Consider the following 15,045-nt stretch of genomic DNA (forward strand, 5'->3'; position numbering starts at 1 on the left):
GTACTGCTCCTGCAGATGGACACCCATGAAATGTCGAAAAAGATGCGGGGTATGATGCTCACAGCAACTGGTATTCCCAAGCGGTCTCCCAATCAGGTACTAACCAGGCCGAATAATGCTTGGCTTCCGAGATCGGACGAGATAGGGCCTTTTCAGGGTGGTATGGCCGTGAGCGGTACTGCTCTTGCAGATGGACACCCATGAAATGTCGAAAAAGATGCGGGGTATGATGCTCACAGCACCTGGTATTCCCAAGCGGTCTCCCAATCAGGTACTAACCAGGCCGAACCATGCTTGGCTTCCGAGATCGGACGAGATCGGGCCTTTTCAGGGTGGTATGGCCGTGGGCGGTACTGCGCTAGCAGATGGACACCCATGAAATGTCGAAAAAGATGCGGGGTATGATGCTCACAGCACCTGGTATTCCCAAGCGGTCTCCCAATCAGGTACTAACCAGGCCGAACCATGCTTGGCTGCCGAGATCGGACGAGAACGGGCGAGATCGGGCCTTTTCAGGGTGGTATGGCCGTGAGCGGTACTGCTCTTGCAGATGGACACCCATGAAATGTCGAAAAAGATGCGGGGTCTGATGCTCACAGCACCTGGTATTCCCAAGCGGTCTCCCAATCAGGTACTAAACAGGCCGAACAATGCTTGGCTTCCGAGATCGGACGAGATCGGGCCTTTTCAGGGTGGTATGGCCGTGAGCGGTACTGCTTTTGCAGATGGACACCCATGAAATGTCGAAAAAGATGCGGGGTATGATGCTCACAGCACCTGGTATTCCCAAGCGGTCTCCCAACCAGGTACTAACCAGGCTGAACCATGCTTGGCTTCCAAGATCGGACGAGATCGGGCCTTTTCAGGGTGGTATGCCCGTGAGCGGTACTCCACTGGCAGATGGACACCCATGAAATGTCGAAAAAGATGCGGGGTATGATGCTCACAGCACCTGGTATTCCCAAGCGGTCTCCCAATCAGGTACTAACCAGGCCGAACCATGCTTGGCTGCCGAGTTCGGACGAGATCGGGCGAGATCGGGCCTTTTCAGGGTGGTATAGCCGTGAGCGGTACTGCTCTTGCAGATGGACACCCATGAAATGTCGAAAATGATGCGGGGTATGATGCTCACAGCACCTGGTATTCCCAAGCGGTCTCCCAATCAGGTACTAACCAGGCCGAACCATGCTTGGCTGCCGAGATCGGACGAGATCGGACGAGATCGGGCCTTTTCAGGGTGGTATGGCCGCGAACGGTACTGGTCTTGCAGATGGACACCCATGAAATGTCGAAAAAGATACGGGGTATGATGCCCACAGCACCTGGTATTCCCAAGCGGTCTCCCAATCAGGTGCTAACCAGGCTGAACCATGCTTGGCTGCCGAGGTCGGAAGAGATCGGGCGAGATCGGGCCTTTTCAGGGTGGTATGGCCGTGAGCGGTACTGCTCTTGCAGATGGACACCCATGAAATGTCGAAAAAGATGCGGGGTATGATGCTCACAGCACCTGGTATTCCCAAGCGGTCTCCCAATCAGGTACTAACCAGGCCGAACCATGCTTGGCTTCCGAGATCGGACGAGATCGGGCCTTTTCAGGGTGGTATGGCCGTGAGCGGTACTGCACTAGCAGATGGACACCCATGAAATGTCGAAAAAGATGCGGGGTATGACGCTCACAGCACCTGGTATTCCCAAGCGGTCTCCCAATCAGGTACTAACCAGGCTGATCCATGCTTGGCTTCCTAGATCGGGCGAGATCGGGCCTTTTCAGGGTGGTATGGCCGTGAGCAGTACTGCTCTTGCAGATGGACACCCATGAAATGTCGAAAAAGGTGCGGGGTATGATGCTCACAGCACCTGGTATTCCCAACCGGTCTCCCAATCAGGTACTAACCAGGCCGAACCATGCTTGGCTGCCGAGATCGGACGAGATCGGGCGAGATCGGGCCTTTTCAGGGTGGTATGGCCGTGAGCGGTACTGCTCTTGCAGATGGACACCCATGAAATGTCGAAAAAGATGCGGGGTATGATGCTCACAGCACCTGGTATTCCCAAGCGGTCTCCCAATCAGGTACTAACCAGGCCGAACCATGCTTGGCTACCGAGATCGGACGAGATCGGGCGAGATCGGGCGAGATCGGGCCTTTTCAGGGTGGTATGGCCGTGAGCGGTACTGCTCTTGCAGATGGACACCCATGAAATGTCGAAAAAGATGCAGGGTATGATGCTCACAGCACCTGGTATTCCCAAGCAGTCTCCCAATCAGGTACTAACCAGGCCGAACCATGCTTGGCTGCCGAGTTCGGACGAGATCGGGCGAGATCGGGCCTTTTCAGGGTGGTATGGCCGTGAGCGGTACTGCTCTTGCAGATGGACACCCATGAAATGTCGAAAATGATGCGGGGTATGATGCTCACAGCACCTGGTATTCCCAAGCGGTCTTCCAATCAGGTACTAACCAGGCCGAACCATGCTTGGCTGCCGAGATCGGACGAGATCGGACGAGATCGGGCCTTTTCAGGGTGGTATGGCCGTGAACGGTACTGGTCTTGCAGATGGACACCTATGAAATGTCGAAAAAGATACGGGGTATGATGCCCACAGCACCTGGTATTCCCAAACGGTCTCCCAATCAGGTGCTAACCAGGCTGAACCATGCTTGGCTGCCGAGATCGGACGAGATCGGGCGAGATCGGGCCTTTTCAGGGTGGTATGGCCGTGAGCGGTACTGCTTTTGCAGATGGACACCCATGAAATGTCGAAAAAGATGCGGGGTATGATGCTCACAGCACCTGGTATTCCCAAGCGGTCTCCCAATCAGGTACTTACCAGGCCGAACCATGCTTGGCTTCCGAGATCGGAGGAGATTGGGCCTTTTCAGGGTGGTATGGCCGTGAGCGGTACTACTCTTGCAGATGGACACCCATGAAATGTCGAAAAAGATGCGGGGTATGATGCTCACAGCACCTGGTATTCCCAACCGGTCTCCCAATCAGGTACTAACCAGGCCGAACCATGCTTGGCTGCCGAGATCGGACGAGATCGGGCGAGATCGGGCCTTTTCAGGGTGGTATGGCCGTGAGCGGTACTGCTCTTGCAGATGGACACCCATGAAATGTCGAAAAAGATGCGGGGTATGATGCTCACAGCACCTGGTATTCCCAAGCGGTCTCCCAATCAGGTACTAACCAGGCCGAACCCTGCTTGGCTGCCGAGATCGGACGAGATCGGGCGAGATCGGGCCTTTTCAGGGTGGTATGGCCGTGAGCGGTACTGCTCTTGCAGATGGACACCCATGAAATGTCGAAAAAGATGCAGGGTATGATGCTCACAGCACCTGGTATTCCCAAGTGGTCTCCCAATCAGGTACTAACCAGGCCGAACCATGCTTGGCTGCCGAGATCGGACGAGATCGGGCGAGATCGGGCCTTATCAGGGTGGTATGGCCGTGAGCGGTACTGCTCTTGCAGATGGACACCCATGAAATGTCGAAAAAGATGCGGGGTATGATGCTCACAGCACCTGATATTCTCAAGCGGTCTCCCAATCAGGTACTAACCAGGCCGAACCATGCTTGGCTGCCGAGTTCGGACGAGACCGGGCGAGATCGGGCCTTTTCAGGGTGGTATGGCCGTGAGCGGTACTGCTCTTGCAGATGGACACCCATGAAATGTCGAAAAAGATGCGGGGTATGATGCCCACAGCACCTGGTATTCCCAAGCGGTCTCCCAATCAGGTGCTAACCAGGCTGAACCATGCTTGGCTGCCGAGATCGGACGAGATCGGGCGAGATGGGGCCTTTTCAGGGTGGTATGGCCGTGAACGGTACTGCTCTTGCAGATGGACACCCATGAAATGTCGAAAAAGATGCGGGGTATTATGCTCACAGCACCTGGTATTACCAAGCGGTCTCCCAATCAGGTACTAACCAGGCCGAACCATGCTTGGCTGCCGAGGTCGGACGAGATCGGGCGAGATCGGGCCTTTTCAGGGTGGTATGGCCGTGAGCGGTACTGCTCTTGCAGATGGACACCCATGAAATGTCGAAAAAGATGCGGGGTATGATGCTCACAGCACCTGGTATTCCCAAGCGGTCTCCCAATCAGGTACTAACCAGGCCAATCCATGCTTGGCTGCCGAGATCGGGCGAGATCGGGCCTTTTCAGGGTGGTATGGCCATGAGCGGTACTGCCCTTGCAGATGGACACCCATGAAATGTCGAAAAAGATGCGGGGTATGATACTCACAGCACCTGGTATTCCCAAGCGGTCTCCCAATCAGCTACTAACCAGGCCGAACCATGCTTGGCTTCCGAAATCGGACGAGATCGGGCCTTTTCAGGGTGGTATGGCCGTGAGCGGTACTGCGTTAGCAGATGGACACCCATGAAATGTCGAAAAAGATGCGGGGTATGATGCTCACAGCACCTGGTATTCCCAAGCGGTCTCCCAATCAGGTACTAACCAGGCCGAACCATGCTTGGCTTCCGAGATCGGACGAGATCGGGCCTTTTCAGGGTGGTATGGCCGTGAGCGGTACTGCACTAGCAGATGGACACCCATGAAATGTCGAAAAAGATGCGGGGTATGATGCTCACAGCACCTGGTATTCCCAAGCGGTCTCCCAATCAGGTACTAACCAGGCCGAACCATGCTTGGCTGCCGAGATCGGACGAGATCGGGCGAGATCGGGCCTTTTCAGGGTGGTATGGCCGTGAGCGGTACTGCTCTTGCAGATGGACACCCATGAAATGTCGAAAAAGATGCGGGGTATGATGCTCACAGCACCTGGTATTCCCAAGCGGTCTCCCAATCAGGTACTAACCAGGCCGAACCATGCTTGGCTACCGAGATCGGACGAGATCGGGCGAGATCGGGCGAGATCGGGCCTTTTCAGGGTGGTATGGCCGTGAGCGGTACTGCTCTTGCAGATGGACACCCATGAAATGTCGAAAAAGATGCAGGGTATGATGCTCACAGCACCTGGTATTCCCAAGCAGTCTCCCAATCAGGTACTAACCAGGGCGAACCATGCTTGGCTGCCGAGTTCGGACGAGATCGGGCGAGATCGGGCCTTTTCAGGGTGGTATGGCCGTGAGCGGTACTGCTCTTGCAGATGGACACCCATGAAATGTCGAAAATGATGCGGGGTATGATGCTCACAGCACCTGGTATTCCCAAGCGGTCTCCCAATCAGGTACTAACCAGGCCGAACCATGCTTGGCTGCCGAGATCGGACGAGATCGGACGAGATCGGGCCTTTTCAGGGTGGTATGGCCGTGAACGGTACTGGTCTTGCAGATGGACACCTATGAAATGTCGAAAAAGATACGGGGTATGATGCCCACAGCACCTGGTATTCCCAAACGGTCTCCCAATCAGGTGCTAACCAGGCTGAACCATGCTTGGCTGCCGAGATCGGACGAGATCGGGCGAGATCGGGCCTTTTCAGGGTGGTATGGCCGTGAGCGGTACTGCTTTTGCAGATGGACACCCATGAAATGTCGAAAAAGATGCGGGGTATGATGCTCACAGCACCTGGTATTCCCAAGCGGTTTCCCAATCAGGTACTTACCAGGCCGAACCATGCTTGGCTTCCGAGATCGGAGGTGATTGGGCCTTTTCAGGGTGGTATGGCCGTGAGCGGTACTACTCTTGCAGATGGACACCCATGAAATGTCGAAAAAGATGCGGGGTATGATGCTCACAGCACCTGGTATTCCCAACCGGTCTCCCAATCAGGTACTAACCAGGCCGAACCATGCTTGGCTGCCGAGATCGGGCCTTTTCAGGGTGGTATGGCCGTGAGCGGTACTGCTCTTGCAGATGGACACCCATGAAATGTCGAAAAAGATGCGGGGTATGATGCTCACAGCACCTGGTATTCCCAAGCGGTCTCCCAATCAGGTACTAACCAGGCCGAACCATGCTTGGCTGCCGAGATCGGACGAGATCGGGCGAGATCGGGCCTTTTCAGGGTGGTATGGCCGTGAGCGGTACTGCTCTTGCAGATGGACACCCATGAAATGTCGAAAAAGATGCAGGGTATGATGCTCACAGCACCTGGTATTCCCAAGTGGTCTCCCAATCAGGTACTAACCAGGCCGAACCATGCTTGGCTGCCGAGATCGGACGAGATCGGGCGAGATCGGGCCTTATCAGGGTGGTATGGCCGTGAGCGGTACTGCTCTTGCAGATGGACACCCATGAAATGTCGAAAAAGATGCGGGGTATGATGCTCACAGCACCTGATATTCTCAAGCGGTCTCCCAATCAGGTACTAACCAGGCCGAACCATGCTTGGCTGCCGAGTTCGGACGAGACCGGGCGAGATCGGGCCTTTTCAGGGTGGTATGGCCGTGAGCGGTACTGCTCTTGCAGATGGACACCCATGAAATGTCGAAAAAGATGCGGGGTATGATGCCCACAGCACCTGGTATTCCCAAGCGGTCTCCCAATCAGGTGCTAACCAGGCTGAACCATGCTTGGCTGCCGAGATCGGACGAGATCGGGCGAGATGGGGCCTTTTCAGGGTGGTATGGCCGTGAACGGTACTGCTCTTGCAGATGGACACCCATGAAATGTCGAAAAAGATGCGGGGTATTATGCTCACAGCACCTGGTATTACCAAGCGGTCTCCCAATCAGGTACTAACCAGGCCGAACCATGCTTGGCTGCCGAGGTCGGACGAGATCGGGCGAGATCGGGCCTTTTCAGGGTGGTATGGCCGTGAGCGGTACTGCTCTTGCAGATGGACACCCATGAAATGTCGAAAAAGATGCGGGGTATGATGCTCACAGCACCTGGTATTCCCAAGCGGTCTCCCAATCAGGTACTAACCAGGCCAATCCATGCTTGGCTGCCGAGATCGGGCGAGATCGGGCCTTTTCAGGGTGGTATGGCCATGAGCGGTACTGCCCTTGCAGATGGACACCCATGAAATGTCGAAAAAGATGCGGGGTATGATACTCACAGCACCTGGTATTCCCAAGCGGTCTCCCAATCAGCTACTAACCAGGCCGAACCATGCTTGGCTTCCGAAATCGGACGAGATCGGGCCTTTTCAGGGTGGTATGGCCGTGAGCGGTACTGCATTAGCAGATGGACACCCATGAAATGTCGAAAAAGATGCGGGGTATGATGCTCACAGCACCTGGTATTCCCAAGCGGTCTCCCAATCAGGTACTAACCAGGCCGAACCATGCTTGGCTTCCGAGATTGGACGAGATCGGGCTTTTTCAGGGTGGTATGGCCGTGAGCGGTACTGCTCTTGCAGATGGACACCCATGAAATGTCGAAAAAGATGCGGGGTATGATGCTCACAGCACCTGGTATTCCCAAGCGGTCTCCCAATCAGGTACTAAACAGGCCGAACCATGCTTGGCTGCCGAGATCGGACGAGATCGGGCCTTTTCAGGGTGGTATGGCCGTGAGCGGTACTGCACTAGCAGATGGACACCCATGAAATGTCGAAAAAGATGCGGGGTATGATGCTCACAGCACCTGGTATTCCCAAGCGGTCTCCCAACCAGGTACTAACCAGGCTGAACCATGCTTGGCTTCCGAGATCGAACGAGAACGGGCCTTTTCAGGGTGGTATGGCCAAGAGCGGTACTGCTCTTGCAGATGGAAACCCATGAAATGTCGAAAAAGATGCAGGGTATGACGCTCACAGCACCTGGTATTCCCAAGCAGTCTCCCAATCAGGTACTAACCAGGCCGAATCATGCTTGGCTTCCGAGATCGGACGAGATCGGGCCTTTTCAGGGTGGTATGGCCGTGGGCAGTACTGCTCTTGCAGATGGACACCCATGAAATGTCGAAAAAGATGCGGGGTATGATGCTCAAAGCACCTGGTAATCCCAAGCGGTCTCCCAATCAGGTACTAAACAGGCCGAACCATGCTTGGCTGCCGAGATCGGACGAGATCGGGCCTTTTCAGGGTGGTATGGCCGTGAGCGGTACTGCACTAGCAGATGGACACCCATGAAATGTCGAAAAAGATGCGGGGTATGATGCTCACAGCACCTGGTATTCCCAAGCGGTCTCCCAATCAGGTACTAACCAGGCCGGACCATACTTGGCTTCCGAGATCGGACGAGATCGGGCCTTTTCAGGGTGGTATGGCCGTGAGCGGTACTGCTTTTGCAGATTGACACCCATGAAATGTCGAAAAAGATGCGGGGTATGATGCTCACAGCACCTGGTATTCCCAAGCGGTCTCCCAATTAGGTACTAAACAGGCCGAACCATGCTTGGCTTCCGAGATCGGACGAGATCGGGCCTTTTCAGGGTGGTATGGCCGTGAGCGGTACTGCTCTTGCAGATGGACACCCATGAAATGTCGAAAAAGATGCGGGGTATGATGCTCACAGCACCTGGTATTCCCAAGCGGTCTCCCAATCAGGTACTGACCAGGCTGAACCATGCTTGGCTTCCGAGATCGGACGAGATCGGGCCTTTTCAGGGTGGTATGGCCGTGAGCGGTACTGTACTAGCAGATGGACACCCATGAAATGTCGAAAAAGATGCGGGGTATGATGCTCACAGCACCTGGTATTCCCAAGCGGTCTCCCAATCAGGTACTAACCAGGCCGAACCATGCTTGGCTGCCGAGATCGGACGAGAGCGGGCGAGATCGGGCCTTTTCAGGGTGGTATGGCCGTGAGCGGTACTGCACTAGCAGATGGACACCCATGAAATGTCGAAAAAGATGCGGGGTATGATGCTCACAGCACCTGGTATTCCCAAGGGGTCTCCCAATCAGGTACTAACCAGGCCGAACCATGCTTGGCTTCCGAGATCGGACGAGATTGGGCCTTTTCAGGGTGGTATGGCCGGGAGGGGTACTGCACTAGCAGATGGACACCCATGAAATGTCGAAAAAGGTGCGGGGTATGATGCTCACAGCATCTGGTATTCCCAAGCGGTCTCCCAATCAGGTACTAACCAGGCCGAACCATGCTTGGCTTCCGAGATCAGACGAGATCGGGCCTTTTCAGGGTGGTATGGCCGTGAGCGGTACTGCACCAGCAGATGGACACCCATGAAATGTCGAAAAAGAAGCTGGGTATGATGCTCACAGCACCTGGTATTCCCAAGCGGTCTCCCAATCAGGTACTAACCAGGCCGAACCATGCTTGGCTTCCAAGATCGGAGGAGATCGGGCCTTTTCAGGGTGGTATGGCCGTGAGCGGTACTGCTCTTGCAGATGGACACCCATGAAATGTCGAAAAAGATGCGGGGTATGATGCTCACAGCATCTGGTATTCCCATGCGGTCTCCCAATCGGGTACTAACCAGGCCGAACCATGCTTGGCTTCCGAGATCGGACGAGATCGGGCCTTTTCGGGGTGGTATGGCCGTGAGCGGTACTGCACTAGCAGATGGACACCCATGAAATGTCGAAAAAGATGCGGGGTGTGATGCTTACAGTACCTGGTATTCCCAAGCGGTCTCCCAATCAGGTACTAACCAGGCCGAACCATGCTTGGCTTCTGGGATCGAACGAGATCGGGCCTTTTCAGGGTGGTATGGCCGTGAGCGGTACTACTCTTGCAGATGGACACCCATGAAATGTCGAAAAAGATGCGGGGCAAGATGCTCACAGCACCTGGTATTCCCAAGCGGTCTCCCAATCAGGTACTAAACAGGCTGAACCCTGCTTGGCTGCCGAGATCGGACGAGATCGGGCGAGATCGGGCCTTATCAGGGTGGTATGGCCGTGAGCGGTACTGCTCTTGCAGATGGACACCCATGAAATGTCGAAAAAGGTGCGGGGTATGATGCTTACAGCACCTGGTATTCCCAACCGGTCTCCCAATCAGGTACTAACCAGGCCGAACCATGCTTGGCTGCCGAGATCGGACGAGATCGGGCGAGATCGGGCCTTTTCAGGGTGGTATGGCCGTGAGCGGTACTGCTCTTGCAGATGGACACCCATGAAATGTCGAAAAAGATGCAGGGTATGATGCTCACAGCACCTGGTATTCCCAAGCGGTCTCCCAATCAGGTACTAACCAGGCCGAACCATGCTTGGCTGCCGAGTTCGGACGAGATCGGGCGAGATCGGGCCTTTTCAGGGTGGTATGGCCGTGAGCGGTACTGCTCTTGCAGATGGACACCCATGAAATGTCGAAAATGATGCGGGGTATGATGCTCACAGCACCTGGTATTCCCAAGCGGTCTCCCAATCAGGTACTAACCAGGCCGAACCATGCTTGGCTGCCGAGATCGGACAAGATCGGACGAGATCGGGCCTTTTCAGGGTGGTATGGCCGTGAACGGTACTGGTCTTGCAGATGGACACCCATGAAATGTCGAAAAAGATACGGGGTATGATGCCCACAGCACCTGGTATTCCCAAGCGGTCTCCCAATCAGGTGCTAACCAGGCTGAACCATGCTTGGCTGCCGAGGTCGGAAGAGATCGGGAGAGATCGGGCCTTTTCAGGGTGGTATGGCCGTGAGCGGTACTGCTCTTGCAGATGGACACCCATGAAATGTCGAAAAAGATGCGGGGTATGATGCTCACAGCACCTGGTATTCCCAAGCGGTCTCCCAATCAGGTACTAACCAGGCCGAACCATGCTTGGCTTCCGAGATCGGACGAGATCGGGCCTTTTCAGGGTGGTATGGCCGTGAGCGGTACTGCACTAGCAGATGGACACCCATGAAATGTCGAAAAAGATGCGGGGTATGATGCTCACAGCACCTGGTATTCCGAAGCGGTCTCCCAATCAGGTACTAAACAGGCCGAACCATGCTTGGCTGCCGAGATCCGACGAGATCGGGCCTTTTCAGGGTGGTATGGCCGTGAGCGATACTGCACTAGCAGATGGACACCCATGAAATGTCGAAAAAGATGCGGGGTATGATGCTCACAGCACCAGGTATTTCCAAGCGGTCTCCCAATCAGGTACTAACCAGGCTGAACCATGCTTGGCTTCTGAGATCGGACGAGATCGGGCCTTTTCAGGGTGGTATGGCCGTGAGCGGTACTGCACTAGCAGATGGACACCCATGAAATGTCGAAAAAGATGCGGGGTATGATGCTCACAGCACCTGGTATTCCCAAGCGGTCTCCCAATCAGGTACTAAACAGGCCGAACCATGCTTGGCTGCCGAGATCGGACGAGATCGGGCCTTTTCAGGGTGGTATGGCCGTGAGCGGTACTGCACTAGCAGATGGACACCCATGAAATGTCGAAAAAGATGCGGGGTATGATGCTCACAGCACCTGGTATTCCCAAGCGGTCTCCCAACCAGGTACTAACCAGGCCGAACCATGCTTGACTTCCGAGATCGGACGAGATCGGGCCTTTTCAGGGTGGTATGGCCGTGAGCGGTACTGCACCAGCAGATGGACACCCATGAAATGTCGAAAAAGATGCGGGGTATGATGCTCACAGCACCTGGTATTCCCAAGCGGTCTCCCAATCAGGTACTAACCAGGCCGAACCATGCTTGGCTTCCGAGATCGGGCGAGATCGGGCCTTTTCAGGGTGGTATGGCCGTGAGCGGTACTGCTCATGCAGATGGACACCCATGAAATGTCGAAAAAGATGCGGGGTATGATGCTCACAGCACCTGGTATTCCCAAGCAGTCTCCCAATCAGGTACTAACCAGGCCGAACCATGCTTGGCTTCCGAGATCGGACGAGATCGGGCCTTTTCGGGGTGGTATGGCCGTGGGCGGTACTGCACTAGCAGATGGACACCCATGAAATGTCGAAAAAGATGCGGGGTATGATGCTCACAGCACCTGGTATTCCCAAGCGGTCTCCCAATCAGGTACTAACCAGGCCGAACCATGCTTGGCTTCCGAGATCGGACGAGATCGGGCCTTTTCAGGGTGGTATGGCCGTGAGCGGTACTGCTTTTGCAGATGGACACCCATGAAATGTCGAAAAAGATACGGGGTATGATGCTCACAGCACTTGGTATTCCCAAGCGGTCTCCCAATCAGGTACTAACCAGGCCGAACCATGCTTGGCTTCCGAGATCGGGCGAGATCGGGCCTTTTCAGGGTGGTATGGCCGTGAGCGGTACTGCTCATGCAGATGGACACCCATGAAATGTCGAAAAAGATGCGGGGTATGATGCTCACAGCACCTGGTATTCCCAAGCAGTCTCCCAATCAGGTACTAACCAGGCCGAACCATGCTTGGCTTCCGAGATCGGGCCTTTTCGGGGTGGTATGGCCGTGGGCGGTACTGCACTAGCAGATGGACACCCATGAAATGTCGAAAAAGATGCGGGGTATGATGCTCACAGCACCTGGTATTCCCAAGCGGTCTCCCAATCAGGTACTAACCAGGCCGAACCATGCTTGGCTTCCGAGATCGGACGAGATCGGGCCTTTTCAGGGTGGTATGGCCGTGAGCGGTACTGCTTTTGCAGATGGACACCCATGAAATGTCGAAAAAGATGCGGGGTATGATGCTCACAGCACTTGGTATTCCCAAGCGGTCTCCCAATCAGGTACTAAACAGGCCGAATCATGCTTGGCTTCCGAGATCGGACGAGATCGGGCCTTTTCAGGGTGGTATGGCCGTGAGCGGTACTGCTCTTGCAAATGGACACCCATGAAATGTCGAAAAAGATGCGGGGTATGATGCTCACAGCACCTGGTATTCCCAAGCGGTCTCCCAATCAGGTACTAAACAGGCCGAACCATGCTTCGCTTCCGAGATCGGACGAGATCGGGCCTTTTCAGGGTGGTATGGCCGTGAGCGGTACTGCTCTTGCAGATGGACACCCATGAAATGTCGAAAAAGATGCGGGGTATGATGCTCACAGCACCTGGTATTCCCAAGCGGTGTCCCAATCAGGTACTAATCAGGCCGAACCATGCTTGGCTGCCGAGATCGGACGAGATTGGGCCTTTTCAGGGTGGTATGGCCATGGGCGGAACTGCTCTTGCAGATGGACACCCATGAAATGTCGAAAAAGATGCGGGGCATGATGCTCACAGCACCTGGTATTCCCAAGCGGTCTCCCAATCAGGTACTAACCAGGCCGAACCATGCTTGGCTTTCGAGATCAGACGAGATCGGGCCTTTTCAGGGTGGTATGGACATGAGCGGTACTGCTCCTGCAGATGGACACCCATGAAATGTCGAAAAAGATGCGGGGTATGATGCTCACAGCACCTAGTATTCCCAAGCAGTCTCCCAATCAGGTACTAAACAGGCCGAACCATGCTTGGCTGCCGAGATCGGACGAGATCGGGCCTTTTCAGGGTGGTATGGCCGTGAGCGGTACTGCTCTTGCAGATGGACACCCATGAAATGTCGAAAAAGATGCGGGGTATGATGCTCACAGCACCTGGTATTCCCAAGCGGTCTCCCAATCAGGTACTAACCAGGCCGAACTATGCTTGGCTTTCGAGATTGGACGAGATCGGGCCTTTTCAGGGTGGTATGGCCGAGAGCGGTACTGCTCTTGCAGATGGACACCCATGAAATGTCGAAAAAGATGCGGGGTATGATGCTCACAGCACTTGGTATTCCCAAGCGGTCTCCCAATCAGGTACTAACCAGGCCGAACCATGCTTGGCTTCCGAGATCGGGCGAAATCGGGCCTTTTCAGGGTGGTATGGCCGTGAGCGGTACTGCTCATGCAGATGGACACCCATGAAATGTCGAAAAAGACATTTTCACACACAGCACCTGGTGCTCACAGCACTTGGTATTCCCAAGCGGTCTCCCAATCAGGTACTAAACAGGCCGAACCATGCTTGGCTTCCGAGATCGGACGAGATCGGGCCTTTTCAGGGTGGTATGGCCTTGAGCGGTACTGCTCTTACAGATGGACACCCATGAAAGGTCGAAAAAGATGCGGGGCATGGTTCTCACAGCACCTGGTACTCCCAAGCGGTCTCCCAATCAGATACTAACGAGGCCGAACCATGCTTGGCTTCCGAGATCGGACGAGACCGGACGAGATCGGGCCTTTTCAGGGTGGTATGGCCGTGAGCGGTACTGCACTAGCAGATGGACACCCATGAAATGTCGAAAAAGATGCGGGGTATGATGCTCACAGCACCAGGTATTTCCAAGCGGTCTCCCAATCAGGTACTAACCAGGCTGAACCATGCTTGGCTTCCGAGATCGGACGAGATCGGGCCTTTTCAGGGTGGTATGGCCGTGAGCGGTACTGCATTAGCAGATGGACACCCATGAAATGTCGAAAAAGATGCGGGGTATGATGCTCACAGCACCTGGTATTCCCAAGCGGTCTCCCAATCAGGTACTAAACAGGCCGAACCATGCTTGGCTGCCGAGATCGGACGAGATCGGGCCTTTTCAGGGTGGTATGGCCGTGAGCGGTACTGCACTAGCAGATGGACACCCATGAAATGTCGAAAAAGATGCGGGGTATAATGCTCACAGCACCTGGTATTCCCAAGCGGTCTCCCAACCAGGTACTAACCAGGCCGAACCATGCTTGACTTCCGAGATCGGACGAGATCGGGCCTTTTCAGGGTGGTACGGCCGTGAGCGGTACTGCTCTTGCAGATGGACACCCATGAAATGTCGAAAAAGATGCGGGGTATGATGCTCACAGCACCTGGTATTCCCAAGCGGTCTCCCAATCAGGCACTAACCAGGCCGAACCATGCTTGGCTTCCGAGATTGGGCGAGATCGGGCCTTTTCAGGGTGGTATGGCCGTGAGCGGTACTGCTCATGCAGATGGACACCCATGAAATGTCGAAAAAGATGCGGGGTATGATGCTCACAGCACCTGGTATTCCCAAGCAGTCTCCCAATCAGGTACTAACCAGGCCGAACCATGCTTGGCTTCCGAGATCGGACGAGATCGGGCCTTTTCGGGGTGGTATGGCCGTGGGCGGTACTGCACTAGCAGATGGACACCCATGAAATGTCGAAAAAGATGCGGGGTATGATGCTCACAGCACCTGGTATTCCCAAGCGGTCTCCCAATCAGGTACTAACCAGGCCGAACCATGCTTGGCTTCCGAGATCGGACGATATCGGGCCTTTTCAGGGTGGTATGGCCGTGATCGGTACTGCTTTTGCAG

The 15,045-nt window shown here is 54.9% G+C and overlaps 1 non-coding gene and 75 pseudogenes across 1 annotated transcript; all 76 read right to left on the reverse strand.

Moving 5' to 3' along the window:
- Positions 1 to 55: 55 nt before the first annotated feature.
- LOC144187123 (5S ribosomal RNA) lies at positions 56 to 174 on the reverse strand (annotated as a pseudogene).
- A 56-nt stretch (positions 175 to 230) lies between these two features.
- Positions 231 to 349, reverse strand: LOC144188273 (5S ribosomal RNA; annotated as a pseudogene).
- A 56-nt stretch (positions 350 to 405) lies between these two features.
- Positions 406 to 534, reverse strand: LOC144184121 (5S ribosomal RNA; annotated as a pseudogene).
- A 56-nt stretch (positions 535 to 590) lies between these two features.
- On the reverse strand, positions 591 to 709 carry LOC144190462 (5S ribosomal RNA; annotated as a pseudogene).
- A 56-nt stretch (positions 710 to 765) lies between these two features.
- On the reverse strand, positions 766 to 884 carry LOC144182740 (5S ribosomal RNA; annotated as a pseudogene).
- A 56-nt stretch (positions 885 to 940) lies between these two features.
- On the reverse strand, positions 941 to 1,069 carry LOC144182227 (5S ribosomal RNA; annotated as a pseudogene).
- A 56-nt stretch (positions 1,070 to 1,125) lies between these two features.
- LOC144184996 (5S ribosomal RNA) lies at positions 1,126 to 1,254 on the reverse strand (annotated as a pseudogene).
- A 241-nt stretch (positions 1,255 to 1,495) lies between these two features.
- LOC144190237 (5S ribosomal RNA) lies at positions 1,496 to 1,614 on the reverse strand (annotated as a pseudogene).
- A 56-nt stretch (positions 1,615 to 1,670) lies between these two features.
- On the reverse strand, positions 1,671 to 1,789 carry LOC144186449 (5S ribosomal RNA; annotated as a pseudogene).
- Positions 1,790 to 1,845: 56 nt separating this feature from the next.
- LOC144183733 (5S ribosomal RNA) lies at positions 1,846 to 1,974 on the reverse strand (annotated as a pseudogene).
- Positions 1,975 to 2,030: 56 nt separating this feature from the next.
- Positions 2,031 to 2,169, reverse strand: LOC144184721 (5S ribosomal RNA; annotated as a pseudogene).
- A 56-nt stretch (positions 2,170 to 2,225) lies between these two features.
- Positions 2,226 to 2,354, reverse strand: LOC144183080 (5S ribosomal RNA; annotated as a pseudogene).
- Positions 2,355 to 2,410: 56 nt separating this feature from the next.
- Positions 2,411 to 2,539, reverse strand: LOC144185558 (5S ribosomal RNA; annotated as a pseudogene).
- A 241-nt stretch (positions 2,540 to 2,780) lies between these two features.
- LOC144191777 (5S ribosomal RNA) lies at positions 2,781 to 2,899 on the reverse strand (annotated as a pseudogene).
- A 56-nt stretch (positions 2,900 to 2,955) lies between these two features.
- LOC144183734 (5S ribosomal RNA) lies at positions 2,956 to 3,084 on the reverse strand (annotated as a pseudogene).
- A 56-nt stretch (positions 3,085 to 3,140) lies between these two features.
- On the reverse strand, positions 3,141 to 3,269 carry LOC144189732 (5S ribosomal RNA; annotated as a pseudogene).
- A 56-nt stretch (positions 3,270 to 3,325) lies between these two features.
- Positions 3,326 to 3,454, reverse strand: LOC144182434 (5S ribosomal RNA; annotated as a pseudogene).
- Positions 3,455 to 3,510: 56 nt separating this feature from the next.
- On the reverse strand, positions 3,511 to 3,639 carry LOC144185529 (5S ribosomal RNA; annotated as a pseudogene).
- A 241-nt stretch (positions 3,640 to 3,880) lies between these two features.
- LOC144185889 (5S ribosomal RNA) lies at positions 3,881 to 4,009 on the reverse strand (annotated as a pseudogene).
- Positions 4,010 to 4,065: 56 nt separating this feature from the next.
- LOC144191213 (5S ribosomal RNA) lies at positions 4,066 to 4,184 on the reverse strand (annotated as a pseudogene).
- Positions 4,185 to 4,240: 56 nt separating this feature from the next.
- Positions 4,241 to 4,359, reverse strand: LOC144191772 (5S ribosomal RNA; annotated as a pseudogene).
- Positions 4,360 to 4,415: 56 nt separating this feature from the next.
- On the reverse strand, positions 4,416 to 4,534 carry LOC144190249 (5S ribosomal RNA; annotated as a pseudogene).
- Positions 4,535 to 4,590: 56 nt separating this feature from the next.
- Positions 4,591 to 4,719, reverse strand: LOC144181914 (5S ribosomal RNA; annotated as a pseudogene).
- Positions 4,720 to 4,775: 56 nt separating this feature from the next.
- On the reverse strand, positions 4,776 to 4,914 carry LOC144184722 (5S ribosomal RNA; annotated as a pseudogene).
- Positions 4,915 to 4,970: 56 nt separating this feature from the next.
- On the reverse strand, positions 4,971 to 5,099 carry LOC144185719 (5S ribosomal RNA; annotated as a pseudogene).
- Positions 5,100 to 5,155: 56 nt separating this feature from the next.
- LOC144184005 (5S ribosomal RNA) lies at positions 5,156 to 5,284 on the reverse strand (annotated as a pseudogene).
- A 241-nt stretch (positions 5,285 to 5,525) lies between these two features.
- LOC144183551 (5S ribosomal RNA) lies at positions 5,526 to 5,644 on the reverse strand (annotated as a pseudogene).
- A 56-nt stretch (positions 5,645 to 5,700) lies between these two features.
- Positions 5,701 to 5,809, reverse strand: LOC144187136 (5S ribosomal RNA; annotated as a pseudogene).
- Positions 5,810 to 5,865: 56 nt separating this feature from the next.
- Positions 5,866 to 5,994, reverse strand: LOC144181915 (5S ribosomal RNA; annotated as a pseudogene).
- Positions 5,995 to 6,050: 56 nt separating this feature from the next.
- LOC144182436 (5S ribosomal RNA) lies at positions 6,051 to 6,179 on the reverse strand (annotated as a pseudogene).
- A 56-nt stretch (positions 6,180 to 6,235) lies between these two features.
- Positions 6,236 to 6,364, reverse strand: LOC144185530 (5S ribosomal RNA; annotated as a pseudogene).
- Positions 6,365 to 6,605: 241 nt separating this feature from the next.
- Positions 6,606 to 6,734, reverse strand: LOC144185890 (5S ribosomal RNA; annotated as a pseudogene).
- Positions 6,735 to 6,790: 56 nt separating this feature from the next.
- On the reverse strand, positions 6,791 to 6,909 carry LOC144191214 (5S ribosomal RNA; annotated as a pseudogene).
- A 56-nt stretch (positions 6,910 to 6,965) lies between these two features.
- On the reverse strand, positions 6,966 to 7,084 carry LOC144191773 (5S ribosomal RNA; annotated as a pseudogene).
- A 56-nt stretch (positions 7,085 to 7,140) lies between these two features.
- LOC144188637 (5S ribosomal RNA) lies at positions 7,141 to 7,259 on the reverse strand (annotated as a pseudogene).
- A 56-nt stretch (positions 7,260 to 7,315) lies between these two features.
- LOC144188772 (5S ribosomal RNA) lies at positions 7,316 to 7,434 on the reverse strand (annotated as a pseudogene).
- Positions 7,435 to 7,490: 56 nt separating this feature from the next.
- Positions 7,491 to 7,609, reverse strand: LOC144184579 (5S ribosomal RNA; annotated as a pseudogene).
- A 56-nt stretch (positions 7,610 to 7,665) lies between these two features.
- LOC144183202 (5S ribosomal RNA) lies at positions 7,666 to 7,784 on the reverse strand (annotated as a pseudogene).
- Positions 7,785 to 7,840: 56 nt separating this feature from the next.
- On the reverse strand, positions 7,841 to 7,959 carry LOC144185388 (5S ribosomal RNA; annotated as a pseudogene).
- Positions 7,960 to 8,015: 56 nt separating this feature from the next.
- LOC144188347 (5S ribosomal RNA) lies at positions 8,016 to 8,134 on the reverse strand (annotated as a pseudogene).
- Positions 8,135 to 8,190: 56 nt separating this feature from the next.
- Positions 8,191 to 8,309, reverse strand: LOC144188291 (5S ribosomal RNA; annotated as a pseudogene).
- Positions 8,310 to 8,365: 56 nt separating this feature from the next.
- Positions 8,366 to 8,484, reverse strand: LOC144190490 (5S ribosomal RNA; annotated as a pseudogene).
- Positions 8,485 to 8,540: 56 nt separating this feature from the next.
- LOC144184279 (5S ribosomal RNA) lies at positions 8,541 to 8,669 on the reverse strand (annotated as a pseudogene).
- A 56-nt stretch (positions 8,670 to 8,725) lies between these two features.
- Positions 8,726 to 8,844, reverse strand: LOC144184934 (5S ribosomal RNA; annotated as a pseudogene).
- A 56-nt stretch (positions 8,845 to 8,900) lies between these two features.
- LOC144189884 (5S ribosomal RNA) lies at positions 8,901 to 9,019 on the reverse strand (annotated as a pseudogene).
- Positions 9,020 to 9,075: 56 nt separating this feature from the next.
- LOC144189815 (5S ribosomal RNA) lies at positions 9,076 to 9,194 on the reverse strand (annotated as a pseudogene).
- A 56-nt stretch (positions 9,195 to 9,250) lies between these two features.
- On the reverse strand, positions 9,251 to 9,369 carry LOC144181752 (5S ribosomal RNA; annotated as a pseudogene).
- A 56-nt stretch (positions 9,370 to 9,425) lies between these two features.
- Positions 9,426 to 9,544, reverse strand: LOC144185914 (5S ribosomal RNA; annotated as a pseudogene).
- A 56-nt stretch (positions 9,545 to 9,600) lies between these two features.
- LOC144184850 (5S ribosomal RNA) lies at positions 9,601 to 9,729 on the reverse strand (annotated as a pseudogene).
- A 56-nt stretch (positions 9,730 to 9,785) lies between these two features.
- LOC144185481 (5S ribosomal RNA) lies at positions 9,786 to 9,914 on the reverse strand (annotated as a pseudogene).
- Positions 9,915 to 9,970: 56 nt separating this feature from the next.
- On the reverse strand, positions 9,971 to 10,099 carry LOC144191435 (5S ribosomal RNA; annotated as a pseudogene).
- Positions 10,100 to 10,155: 56 nt separating this feature from the next.
- Positions 10,156 to 10,284, reverse strand: LOC144184438 (5S ribosomal RNA; annotated as a pseudogene).
- A 241-nt stretch (positions 10,285 to 10,525) lies between these two features.
- LOC144190260 (5S ribosomal RNA) lies at positions 10,526 to 10,644 on the reverse strand (annotated as a pseudogene).
- Positions 10,645 to 10,700: 56 nt separating this feature from the next.
- LOC144182112 (5S ribosomal RNA) lies at positions 10,701 to 10,819 on the reverse strand (annotated as a pseudogene).
- A 56-nt stretch (positions 10,820 to 10,875) lies between these two features.
- Positions 10,876 to 10,994, reverse strand: LOC144184446 (5S ribosomal RNA; annotated as a pseudogene).
- A 56-nt stretch (positions 10,995 to 11,050) lies between these two features.
- On the reverse strand, positions 11,051 to 11,169 carry LOC144188773 (5S ribosomal RNA; annotated as a pseudogene).
- Positions 11,170 to 11,225: 56 nt separating this feature from the next.
- LOC144187384 (5S ribosomal RNA) lies at positions 11,226 to 11,344 on the reverse strand. The gene has a single exon (XR_013324854.1). It is a non-coding gene; the product is annotated as a 5S ribosomal RNA (ribosomal RNA).
- Positions 11,345 to 11,400: 56 nt separating this feature from the next.
- LOC144188473 (5S ribosomal RNA) lies at positions 11,401 to 11,519 on the reverse strand (annotated as a pseudogene).
- A 56-nt stretch (positions 11,520 to 11,575) lies between these two features.
- LOC144182183 (5S ribosomal RNA) lies at positions 11,576 to 11,694 on the reverse strand (annotated as a pseudogene).
- A 56-nt stretch (positions 11,695 to 11,750) lies between these two features.
- On the reverse strand, positions 11,751 to 11,869 carry LOC144190273 (5S ribosomal RNA; annotated as a pseudogene).
- Positions 11,870 to 11,925: 56 nt separating this feature from the next.
- Positions 11,926 to 12,044, reverse strand: LOC144191512 (5S ribosomal RNA; annotated as a pseudogene).
- A 221-nt stretch (positions 12,045 to 12,265) lies between these two features.
- On the reverse strand, positions 12,266 to 12,384 carry LOC144190285 (5S ribosomal RNA; annotated as a pseudogene).
- Positions 12,385 to 12,440: 56 nt separating this feature from the next.
- On the reverse strand, positions 12,441 to 12,559 carry LOC144182783 (5S ribosomal RNA; annotated as a pseudogene).
- A 56-nt stretch (positions 12,560 to 12,615) lies between these two features.
- On the reverse strand, positions 12,616 to 12,734 carry LOC144187361 (5S ribosomal RNA; annotated as a pseudogene).
- Positions 12,735 to 12,790: 56 nt separating this feature from the next.
- On the reverse strand, positions 12,791 to 12,909 carry LOC144185545 (5S ribosomal RNA; annotated as a pseudogene).
- Positions 12,910 to 12,965: 56 nt separating this feature from the next.
- On the reverse strand, positions 12,966 to 13,084 carry LOC144182138 (5S ribosomal RNA; annotated as a pseudogene).
- Positions 13,085 to 13,140: 56 nt separating this feature from the next.
- On the reverse strand, positions 13,141 to 13,259 carry LOC144182173 (5S ribosomal RNA; annotated as a pseudogene).
- A 56-nt stretch (positions 13,260 to 13,315) lies between these two features.
- Positions 13,316 to 13,434, reverse strand: LOC144185397 (5S ribosomal RNA; annotated as a pseudogene).
- Positions 13,435 to 13,490: 56 nt separating this feature from the next.
- On the reverse strand, positions 13,491 to 13,609 carry LOC144183024 (5S ribosomal RNA; annotated as a pseudogene).
- A 66-nt stretch (positions 13,610 to 13,675) lies between these two features.
- LOC144183955 (5S ribosomal RNA) lies at positions 13,676 to 13,794 on the reverse strand (annotated as a pseudogene).
- Positions 13,795 to 14,035: 241 nt separating this feature from the next.
- LOC144191814 (5S ribosomal RNA) lies at positions 14,036 to 14,154 on the reverse strand (annotated as a pseudogene).
- Positions 14,155 to 14,210: 56 nt separating this feature from the next.
- Positions 14,211 to 14,329, reverse strand: LOC144188774 (5S ribosomal RNA; annotated as a pseudogene).
- A 56-nt stretch (positions 14,330 to 14,385) lies between these two features.
- LOC144189108 (5S ribosomal RNA) lies at positions 14,386 to 14,504 on the reverse strand (annotated as a pseudogene).
- Positions 14,505 to 14,560: 56 nt separating this feature from the next.
- On the reverse strand, positions 14,561 to 14,679 carry LOC144184556 (5S ribosomal RNA; annotated as a pseudogene).
- A 56-nt stretch (positions 14,680 to 14,735) lies between these two features.
- LOC144182184 (5S ribosomal RNA) lies at positions 14,736 to 14,854 on the reverse strand (annotated as a pseudogene).
- A 56-nt stretch (positions 14,855 to 14,910) lies between these two features.
- LOC144181969 (5S ribosomal RNA) lies at positions 14,911 to 15,029 on the reverse strand (annotated as a pseudogene).
- Positions 15,030 to 15,045: the final 16 nt, after the last annotated feature.

This window comes from Stigmatopora nigra, unplaced genomic scaffold (assembly GCF_051989575.1).
Source record: "Stigmatopora nigra isolate UIUO_SnigA unplaced genomic scaffold, RoL_Snig_1.1 HiC_scaffold_24, whole genome shotgun sequence".
Lineage (NCBI taxonomy): Eukaryota > Metazoa > Chordata > Actinopteri > Syngnathiformes > Syngnathidae > Stigmatopora > Stigmatopora nigra.